The sequence below is a fragment of the Bufo gargarizans genome, chromosome 9, assembly GCF_014858855.1.
Source record: "Bufo gargarizans isolate SCDJY-AF-19 chromosome 9, ASM1485885v1, whole genome shotgun sequence".
NCBI classification, from domain to species: Eukaryota; Metazoa; Chordata; class Amphibia; order Anura; family Bufonidae; genus Bufo; species Bufo gargarizans.
The window spans coordinates 186,398,070-186,409,577 of record NC_058088.1 but is presented as its reverse complement, the minus strand read 5'-3'; positions in this window follow the sequence as shown (position 1 = coordinate 186,409,577).

Genomic DNA, 11,508 nt, shown 5'->3' with positions numbered 1-11,508 from the left:
AAGACAGGGGCCTCGTTTGTCACCTCTATATACCCTAAGGCCTCTTTCAGATGAGTGATTGTGTCAGGATCTGTTCAGGAATCAACTGATGGTTTTGCAGCAAGTTCAATCAAGTTTTGTCTGCAATTGCGTTCAGCGTGTGCCTTCCGTTTTTTCACACATGTCCCATTCACCTCTGTGAAGCCTGAGCTGTGTAAAAAATGCATAATATAGAAAGGAAAATAACAGTGTGTGTCTGCCAGGACAGGGGTTACTCTAGCCTAGCAGCTTTCTACTGTGACTTAGGCTCCATTCACACGTCCGCAATTGCGGACCCATTCATTTCTATGGGGCCGCACAATGTGCTGCCCGGATCCAGAAATGCGAATCCGCACTTCCGGGTCCGCAATTCCGTTTCCTAAAAAAATAGAACATGTCCTATTCTTGCAGACAAGATTAGGCATTTTCTATTATAGTGCCGGCGATGTGCGGTCCGCAAAATACATACGAATGTGTGAATGGAGCCTAAGGGTATGTCTACACGGCGTTTTGCGACCAAAGACCGCAGTGTAGCAGAGCGCTCATAGGAATGAAGGGCATTCCAGATTTTTTATTTTTTTTGCGTGTGGCGGTCGCATCAACTGTGCGAGATATGTAAACCCATTCATTTCTATGGCAGCCCTGCTACGCAATCAGGATAAAAGGTATATAGTAGGAAACACAAAGATACACACATGTATTTCTATCCCAGTTCCAGTAAATTGTGTTTATCCAGCGCATTGTCCACATGAACGGGGGCCACAGGTATTCTCATGCTGTTTATTATTGCAGGTCACATTTAATCACAAAATACAATACCTAGAAAGAGGAAAGAAGCGATACAGAAACTGCAAAAATATTTGGTTACCTGATGTGACACATCCTACAACCATAAAGGCAGCGTGGAAATGCCTAACTAAAAATACTGCATCTTTGTACTTTGATCATATTGTCTATCGGCAGGAAACAGCAGGGAGAACACGAGAGGACCTGGGATGAGAGGCGGGAGGAAGGTCCATGTGCGGCTGGTAAGATCCTAAGGAAACTGATATTATTATTAGCAGACATGATCCGGGAGGGTTCACAGGTAGTGTAAATGCTTCACATTCCCCGCAGGACAAGCAAAGCCGGTGAGATTTCAGAGAAAGGACTTGCACTTCAGGATTTGAGTCCACAGCATGTCCGTTCAGGCCGCAGCTTTAATCCTTTGCAGTGCTGAAGACTAGTTTTGAGCGAACTTGTGTTTTAAGTTCGGCGTCTAAAGTTCGTGTTTGGGTTATCGAAGTATCCCGTTATAGATTCCGCTACCATGGACCATAACGGAATTTAGAATCCACAAAGGGATACCTGAACTCTAACTTTAGGCGCCGAATTTAAAACAGAAGTTCGCTCAACACTACTGAAGACCTGCTGCAATCCTGCCAGATACGCCATCGCATGAGATGCAGAAAATCTGGAGCAAAAGTGCACTTTGAGACTATTTTCATGCCAGATGAGCTTTATTAAAGCAATGTGAAACATTCCGGGCCCGGCGGTGGTGGCAGCAGCAGGAGTGGAGATGAGCACCTCCATTGTGGAAGCGCTCATCTCCATATTCATCTGTATCGCCGTCCTCAGGACAGGAATACAGATAAACGGGGCAGGGGAGAGGTGTCTCCCTTGCCCGTTCCTCTGATAGGCTACAGGCACTTGGCCTGTAGCCTATCAGAGGCTAGCGCAGGCGGCCCGATGACATAATCGAGCCATAGAGCGGGACACAGGTTGGAAGAGGCCTGCATCGCATCGCTGACAGCCACATAAGGTAAGTATATGTGTTTATTGTTTTTATTATTTATAGTATATTGTGGCAAGAAGGGGGAGGGGGCCTATATGGGGGAGAGCACTATGGAGATGGGGCGAAGAAGCACTATGGGGGCCCTATATACTGGCACATTATGGGGGGGCACTATGGAGAAGGGAGGAAAAGAGCACTATAGGGGCATTTAATACTGGCACCCATTTTGGTGCCACTATGGGGAAGGGGGGGAGAGAAGCATTATGGGGGCATCTACGGTATGTGCGGCAGTCTATAGGGGCATTTTATACTGCCACATTATGAAGGGTACTATGGGGGCATCTTCTGCGGGCACAAATTATAGGGGAACTATGGGCACATTCGCTCAACTGAAGTGTTTTTTGTAGTGGCACACAGTACGGGTCATTGGATCACAGGAGGGAACTAAGAGGAGGTATTTTATTTTATTTTTTACTGCCACACAACACAGCATTTTTTTGTACTGGCGCACATTATAAGGGGGCTTTATTACAACTGGGGGACTATGGGAGCATTATTACTTTTGGGACACAATTACTGTTGGGGGCACTGTAGGAGCACTATTACTACTAAGTGCACTCTGGCACAGAATTATTACTATTGCTGGGATTTTGGGGAGCACTATTACTGTGGGGGCGCCCGGGCACAGTATCAGCTTAGCACAGTTCTTTTTGGGGGACATTATGGTTACACAATTAGTGTCAGGGGCTCTATTTGCTGGGTGCAGTTATATTTTAGGGCATTGTGTTTCAATAATTATTAATGGGGGCTCTATCTGTGTGTAACTAGTATTTTCAGGGGGTTTATTTCTACAGTATAGTTTTGGGGGGCACAGCGTCTCAGTATTGGGGGTGCATAATGGGATGTTAAGAAGGTGGGAGGAAAAGTAAGAAAATAAGATGTCTGTCTGTCAAACTCTGCAGAGATGAGATAAGAGATGGCTGAAAGAAATCATCATGGCGGCCTGGTCTGAATGGAGAAGATGAAAAAATAGAACATCTACCTCAAAGGAGACGTCACTGGATGCTAGAGATATGGGCGCGATATATGAGTGGGGCTGTGTGTGAGCGTGGACACAGGGGCCCCATAATCTCCTAGATCCAGTTTTTTGTCACTAAATCTACTGCGCATAACAAATAACTGAGTGAGGTAGGATATGTATATACCTCCACCGGGAGAGGAGTGAGTCATATTGGTTAATTATCATAGATTGGTGATGTACACGTATGAGGTCACTCACATATACAATCGTTCACCCGTCTTGCTTGTGCTGCCGTATGCTTGAGCGCAAATGCGCTTCTTACATCACAGATTGCAACAAAAGTATACGAAAGGTTACACCTCGGCGTCCGGAAATTTACACTACGCATGCGCGAAGCTCCAGCACCGGTGAGAGGCGATTCATGAGGCCGCCAACATATAAGCCATATCAAACACTGATTCCGACAGGTACTGCTCTATAGACGAAGCCTCAGACAACCGGTAAGAAGCGAATTTGCGCTCATTTGCTGTGTGAGTAAAAGAAATCAGGCATACGGCAGCACAAGCAAGACGGGTGAACGATTGTATATGTGAGTGAACTCATATCTATGATAATTAACCATATAGCTCCCTCCGCTCCCGGTGAAGGTATATACATACCCTACCTCACTCAGTTATTCTTTATGCGCAGCCATACTGGACATTGATTCAAGGTGTGCAGGACTTTCGTGACGCTTCTTTCTATCTGCTAATATAAGCGCTATAATCTGGACACTGCAAGTAAGTTGATCAACCGGGCAATAAGTGCACCATACGCTATATCGCTATATGTGCACTCAAAAACAAATAAATGATTAGCGCTCAGTGTGACATTCCCGTCCTGTGCCCAGAGTCCTTCACCTGTCACGACGGAGAGTCGTAACTTACGAGCCGAGCCTTCAGACACCGCAGGTGAAGAAAAAAAGTAACCATGGAGGCTGAACACCAAACTATGTTGTGAGGAGCCGCTCTTTTCTAGAGAGTCCTTGAAAAAACAACAACAGTATGTGACCTCTGTCACACAGTAAGAGACCTCTCGGGAGAGTGACCCTGCAGCTGCCCTCACGGAGACCTCTGCGGTCTCTCAGGTTTACATGTGTATTTATGGCTCTGTCCTCACTTCCAGAGGGTGTGAACAGAGTCATAATACATGACAGGTCCCTCCAGTGAGACAGCTTTGTGTCTCATGAGGGGACAGGACTGGAGATGACTATTTTACTACTTTAGATAAACATTAAAGGGCCAGTACATCTAAAGTGTTGAGTTTCTGAACATGCAGCAGAGTTGTATGAAGCTCTGCAGATCGTATATGCTGGATTTCGGCATGGCAGATCCCGTGTTCTCATGGGCGTAAGCTGCCGTCAGAAACAGCATCTTATTACCTTCTTCCTATTGGGAACACATGGGCTCAGCCGAGCATGCCCGTGTACAGGGGGTTGGAAAGTATACCTGTCAAGCATTCAGCTGACAGTTATATAAGCTCTATGGACACCTTTAAGGGGTTGTCTGACAAAAGGCATTTATCACATAGAGAAAGTTAATACAAGGCCATTACTAATGTATTGTGAGTGTCCACATTATACACTGCTTGTATCCAGTGGTTATGGCCACCGCTGCAGCACAGATACGAGGGAGGAACGGGAGCTGCTGCGTGTGTGTGTGTACCTAAGTGCGTTTCCACGGTCCCAGTCACAAAAGACGCTGGCAATTTTTCCTATAGTGTGCAAGCACGACCACTGCTGCTGGATTGCAGGGTGGTCATAAGCCCTGGATACAAGCAGTGTATAATGTGATGGAAAAATGAATCAAACCAGCACACTACATTAGGAAGTGCCTTGTATTAACTTTGTGTACATGGTAAATGTCATTTGCTGAAGTGAGACAACGCCTTTAAGGAGAAGAGGTGCTATGTACAATACATACTAAGGCCACACACTTTATGCACAGCAATGTATACTAATGTGTATTCTTGCCATATATTCATCCCCCACATGCAGACACACTAATCATATACATGCATAGTATATCAATGCTGCATTCCTTCATATACTGTGTTATTACAGAAGGTATACCATACCCACATGACTCTCCAGTATTCTCCGCCATCGTGGGGAGCGCAGGCTTTCTGTCTGTACTGACCATGTTGGCTGGTGTAGTCTGTGGATATATTTCGGTCAGGCCATGTTGCTATACAGATGTTCTATTACTTAGCTCTCAAGGTCAGGCAGCCCCGGAGAGCGTAGATCTGTCCTGCAGGTGGTATTCTCTTCATCGGCTAGTTGTTCCCACTCTCAGTAATGACTTTTGCACCCTGTCATTTCCGCTGGACTCTTGTAGAAGCTCCGGTTCTTCAGCCTGAAGATATTATTCCTAATAAAGAGAAATTAATTACCTCGGCTCCAGGATTTGCCTTCCCCCCCCCCCCCATTACAGGTACCAGATGTTGCTCATCCTTCTTGGCCCCTTGAGCAGGAAACAGAACTGTTGGGAGCGCCCCTGATATCTGTGCGAGTCTCCTGCCGGCTATGAAACGCGGCATAAATCTCACATGTGATTAATTTGAAGATGTGTCTAATAAGATGAGACGGGCTGAGAAGGCGGCTAAGTATTTTCCTAATTGTCTGCCAGACATGCCGAGCCTAGAATAGAGCACATATGTCATGGGGAGGAGGTGGGTATCGGGTATCGGCTCAAGATTGTTTGCATTTACTTAGTGTCAAAGCCAAGAGGGGAAGGGAGCCCACGAGTTTCCGATTGAATTTCAAGGAGATCTAAAACTGGGCATCTTGATGTCAAGACCAAGGTCAGAGACACTTCACGGGATGTCTGGCAAGAGTCTGATTCAGGCTTAGGTGTAGAATATTAAATGGAGCCATGCTGCCAGCAACCTGAAAGCACAGGGTTTAGGCACAGTGTGACCACCGTCCAAGGAAGGACACAAGATACTGGTGTGCTTGGCAAGTAACTCCTGCCGAGTGCCAGATAAAGCTGCCACGTTCCAGGAGATGTGACACATCCGCTCGATGATGATACTTGGAATGGAATAAAAAATGGAGTTGTGCCCCTGGTTGACAATTCTGATGAATGCCATTAATTCCCATTACTCCCTGGCCGCCCTCCACATAGCATTCCAATACCTATTAATGTTGTTGGCAAAATATTATTACAGTATCTTGTTTCCCTCGTGTGAAGTCTCCTTGGCATTCATAGGTAGCGGCCGGGGGCCACTCTAATGGTATAGTTAGGAACTCCACAGTAGACGTTGTAATGTCAAATGTGCTGCCAACCTATGCTGTCATGGTGCAAGGGCATTTCACCCGTAGGGCACAAGCTTATGTGAAAGGCACCTATATTGTGTTAGCTTCTGCATCCCGCAGGCAGAGAATGCGAATTCCCGGCACTTCTGCGGCTGTGTTATTACAACTCCTTCCTTTAGGAGAGGGAGCGCTCCAATAACATTATATTGGCAACTAAACTCACTTTAAAGGGGTTATCCAGGAAAAGACATTTATGACTTCTCCTCAGGTTAGTACATCGGTATCGGATCTGCAGGGGTGGGACACCCAGGACCTCCACTGATCAGCTGCTAGAAGAGGCCAGGGACATCACGGTACATCGGTCATATGGCCTAGTTGCAGATCAGCCCCAATAAAGTCAATGGGGCTGAGCTGCAATACCAAGCACAGCCACTATACGATGTATGGCGCTGTCCTTGGAAAGCTGCTGGGAGCGCAGCGGCTCCCTGAACCAGCTGATCAGCCGGGAATTAGACCCCCGCTAATGTGATAATGAAGACCTAAATTCAAAGACAAATATAACCGGTACTGTACATTATGAGACGTAGGGACAAATACCTTAAGACTTTAAGGCAATGAGAAATTCCAACCAATCATCGCTGCCCAACACCATCTGCGGAAATAAAACAGATATTGTCTCAGGTCTTTGTAGCTCTCAAGAAGTGTTCGGGACAGTTCACACAGAGTTTTTGGGAGCGTTGCGGTCTCAAAACAGCCTCCCGTTAATTTCAGTGGGAAGAAGCACTTTTTTTTTTTCACATGGAAAAATGAAGCAGTCTACTACGCTTAATCTCCCACTGAAATGATCGGAAAGCGTAAGAAAACTGCTCCATACGTGTAAGCGCAAATCTGTGGTTTTGTACTAAAGTAAACACCCATCGGTTAAAAAAAAGTAGATATATCGTATTAAAAAACATGCAGATTTTCAAAATCCGTCATGTGAACATATCCTTACAGGTAAAGAGTAAAGTTTTAAATAAAAAGGCATACACAGAATTAGAAAACATGTGTGCTTCCTGCAGTCCATGGATTGTCTGGCATTGCCTCTTATTTCTATGAAGTGAAGGAGGCACAACTGCAATACCATATACAGCCTGCCCACAAGTGTGGCACTGTTTTTGTAATCTTGTACAACCTCTTTAAAGGGTTTCTACCACCAGATTTGGTCCTATTTAGCTGACTGACACTAGCGATGTGCTAGTGTCAGCCGTCCATAACAGTGTTCTTACTTATCATCTGTCTGCTGCCGTTCACCTTAAAAACATACTTGTATAGATATGCTAATGAGCCCCTAGGTGCTATGTGGGCGTCGTTAGCACCTAGAGGGCTCCGTCCACTACCCATTTCAGCCGCCCATCGCGTCCCTCCAGCCCGCCCCGCTCCGGTTAATTGACGTGAATCTTCTCAGTATCTCATACCAATGCCTGCGCCGTGCGCCTCTGTATTTGGCGCAGGCGCAGTGAGTGAATGCCGCGCTCTTGGTGCCGGCTTCCTCACTGTAACGTAGTTGGCGCAGGCGCAGTGAGGAAGCCGGCGCCGGGAGAATACCGAAGCGCACGGCGCAGGCGCGCTAATTGGTACGAGATACTGAGAAGTTTCACGTCAATCAACAGGAGCAGGGCGGGCTGGAGGGACGCGATGGGCGGCTGAAATGGTTAGTGGACGGAGCCCTCTAGGTGCTAATGACGCCCACATAGCACCTAGAGGCTCATTAGCATATCTATAAAAGTACGTTTTTAAGGTGAACGGCAGCAGACAGATGATAAGTAAGAACACTGTTATGGACGGCTGACACTAGCACATCGCTAGTGTCAGTCAGCTAAATAGGACCAAATCTGGTGGTAGAAACCCTTTAAGCACCTATAGATGTAAGGCTACTTTCACACTTGCGGCAGAGTGATCCGGCAATCTGCATGCAAACGGACAGCATTTGTAGACGGACGCGGATCCATCTTAGGCTACTTTCACACTAGCGTTGTTTGAATCCGGCGTTCAATTCCGAGACCGGAACTGCCCGCCGGATCCGGGAAAACGTGTGAAAACGGATTACATTTGAATCCTGATCAGGATTTTGATCACAATGAAAAAATGCATTGGAAAAAACGGATCCGCCATTTATGGACTTTAACTTTTTTATCAAATTTTTCGGGTTTAACATGCAAAAGCCGAATCCGCTTTGACGGAACACACGGCGCCGGATCCGGCGTTAATGCAAGTCAATGGGAAAAAGGCCGGATCCGGCGTTCAGTCAAAGTGTTCCGGATTTTTGGCCGGAGGTAAAAATACTGCATGCTACGGTTTTCTGAAAAGCCTGATCAGTCAAAAAGACTGAACTGAAGACATCCTGATGCATCCTGTTTTATCCACATCCAGAATGCATGGGGATAAAACTGATCAGTTATTTTCCGGATTTAAGTCCTTAGGACGGAACTCAGCGCCGGAAAAGAAAACCGCTAGTGTGAAAGTAGCCTTACAAATGCATTGCAAGAACGGATCTGTCTCTCCGGATGTCATCCGGAGAAACGGATCCGTTATATATATTTTTTCACATTTTTAAAGGTCTGCGCATGCACAAAACGGAAGGACGGGTCCGGCATTGCAGTATTTTTAATGCCAGATCCTGCACTAATACATTTTATTATAAATTAATGCCGGATCCGCACTCCTGCAACTAATCCGGAATTTCCTCCGTCGAAAACGCCGTTCAGTGACTGAACTGAAGACATCCTGATGCATCCTGAACAGATTACTCTCCATTCAGAATGCATGGGGATGAAACTGATCAGTTCTTTTCCGGTATTGAGCCCCTAGTGACGGAACTCTATGCCGGAAAAGAAAAACGCATAGTGTGAAAGTACCCTAAGATGACGGTGCCTAATCATACTGGTTTTGAGGCATCTGCCCTGGATGTTTTCCCATTGTCTGGAGCCTCCATTGGTAGCTCTGTTCCGTAACACAGCATGCAGCGAAAGGGAAGGACACCTTTATAAGTCAGTGGGGTCCATTGCATGTCGGATCCGCAAAAGCGTTATGACTCCCCTTATAACAGGAGCCACAACACAGATGTGAACAGAGGCTTAAATATTGTACCGCTGTATACAAAGGTTACTCACTGTATTCTGAAAAGTTATGAAACTTGCTGCTGATTCGGTGCTTACTACGTTTGCGTCTAGCGGACACAGCTGATGCCTGTACCTGTATGATCCACAGGTGACCCAGGACAGAAGATCTGGAAAAATTGTAAAGAACGAATAAATTAAAGGTGTAATAAAAGTTGCATCAGTTGTAATTACATAATAAATACGCTTTATTTCCTGACTCCAGAAAACGTCTTAAACTTTCAGCCTTGAAAATAATGACAGATGTAGGAGCGGTGTAATACCGTTCTGCTAATGTGCCGCTCATAGATGTACAGAATATAGTCGTTAAAGGGAACCTGTCACCGGGATTTTGGGATAGAGCTGAAGACACGGGTTGCTAGATCGCCGATAGCACATCCACAATATCCAGTCCCCATAGCTCTGTGTGCTTTTATTGTGGTAAAAAAACGATTGTATAGATATGTAAATGAACCTTAGATGAGTCCTGTCTCCTCCATGCTTGAGAGATGAGTCCAGCCACGTCCACTGTGAAGGAACCCAGCACCGCCCCGCATCCTCGGAATGTCCTCCTTGCTCCCCGATGTCACAAAGCTAGAGCGCCGTAATCTCACGATGCGTGAGCTAGCGCATGCGCAGTGTCGGCATAGTGCTCCTTTAACAAAAGCACACAGCTATGGGGAATGGGTATTGCAGATGTGCTAGTGGCCATCTAGCAGCCCATGTCCTCAGCTCTATACCCAAAATCCAGATGACAGGTTCCCTTTGAAGCAGAGATCATCTGTCTAATGACTATTCTCTAGCCTGAGATTATGGGGAGCAGGACGGGGTCCTTGAGGTTAAAATGAACGTAACGCTCGAAAACGTACAGGATTCTATATAAAAGTATTGCCTCAGACGCACGGGTATCTCTTAATATGTCCATCTCCTTGAGATGTCCCGTTAAATGCTTCATCTATATCTGACAGACACACCACTCCTCTAAGAACGTGTCCGAGTTATTCCAAATGTTTTTCTAAGCAGTCACACCTTCTCATAAGTCAAGTTATATATAGCAATAAAACAAAAGTAAAATAGCATTCCAACTACACCATAATGCACCGCCTTTGGCATGCACTGCCCATAGATAGCAGAACAAATGGATGTTCATCACCCACTCTTGTATATAAAAGAGCGCTGCCTGGCACTAGGCAGGGCAAAGGTGGTCTTCCTCTGGGTAAGTTCTCCTACCTAGGATATCCCTGACTTTTTATTTATTTTTTTTGTATTTTTTTTATATTTTACTTCTTTTATGGCAAAGGTGGAAAAATTACAGATGTGTTTTATCAGCGTAGCCTATATACTAGAAAAGGCAGCCAGCAGCAGAGCCTAATGCTATCACAGACCTATATACTAATGCTCTAAGCTTCCAGAACAATGTACTTTTTTTTTTCAACCAATCAAAATCTAGTGGATTGGATGCAGAATGTATTGGACATGCTTAATTTCTTTCTGCCTGGACCTCTAGCTGTTTTTGGACCCCCCTAAATGTGGCTGCTATGTGGTGGGTTTACCTTCTGTGCAAAAGGGGAAAGAATGCGTCGTCGCCTCAGGCACACGACCGTGTCCGTATTATGGTCTGCAAACCATGGATTCATGTAAAAATCAATTTTTTCTCATTCTTGTCCAGAACATGGGCAAGAATAGGACATGTGCTGTCATTTGTGGATGCAGGCAGCACACACATGACATCTGTGTAACTTTTATTTTTTTTGTAGACCCCTAGAAATGAATGCGTCTGTGTGCAATACGCTAAAAATGCAGATCGGACATAAAATACGGTCGTGTGAATGAGGCCTAACATTGGATTGTTTATGATTTTATTAGAAGTGAGGGCTCAGATCAGTGGTCTTGTAGCCTTTCAGCACTTGGATACATCGGCGTTGGGAGATTTGCTTCAGCAGGCAGCTACAAATTGAGAAATTCTGATTTAGATGGTGCATTTGTACTCTTTACAAGCTCTGCCTCTAATGCCACCAGATGTAAGGCAGCTATCCTACAAGTCAGTGTTGAGCTCTTAAAATAAGCCTTGAGACATGACTTGGATATTAAATAAGCCAGTACCTCATCTGCAGACAGCTGTTTCGGGGTGACTGCCCCTCATCAGTGCAGAGCAGAGAGTACTTGCTGACACAGGCCTCTCACCCAGTTAAGCCAGTACTCTCTGCTCTGCACTGATGAGGGGCAGTCACCCCGAAGCAGCTGTCTGCAGATGAGGTGCTGG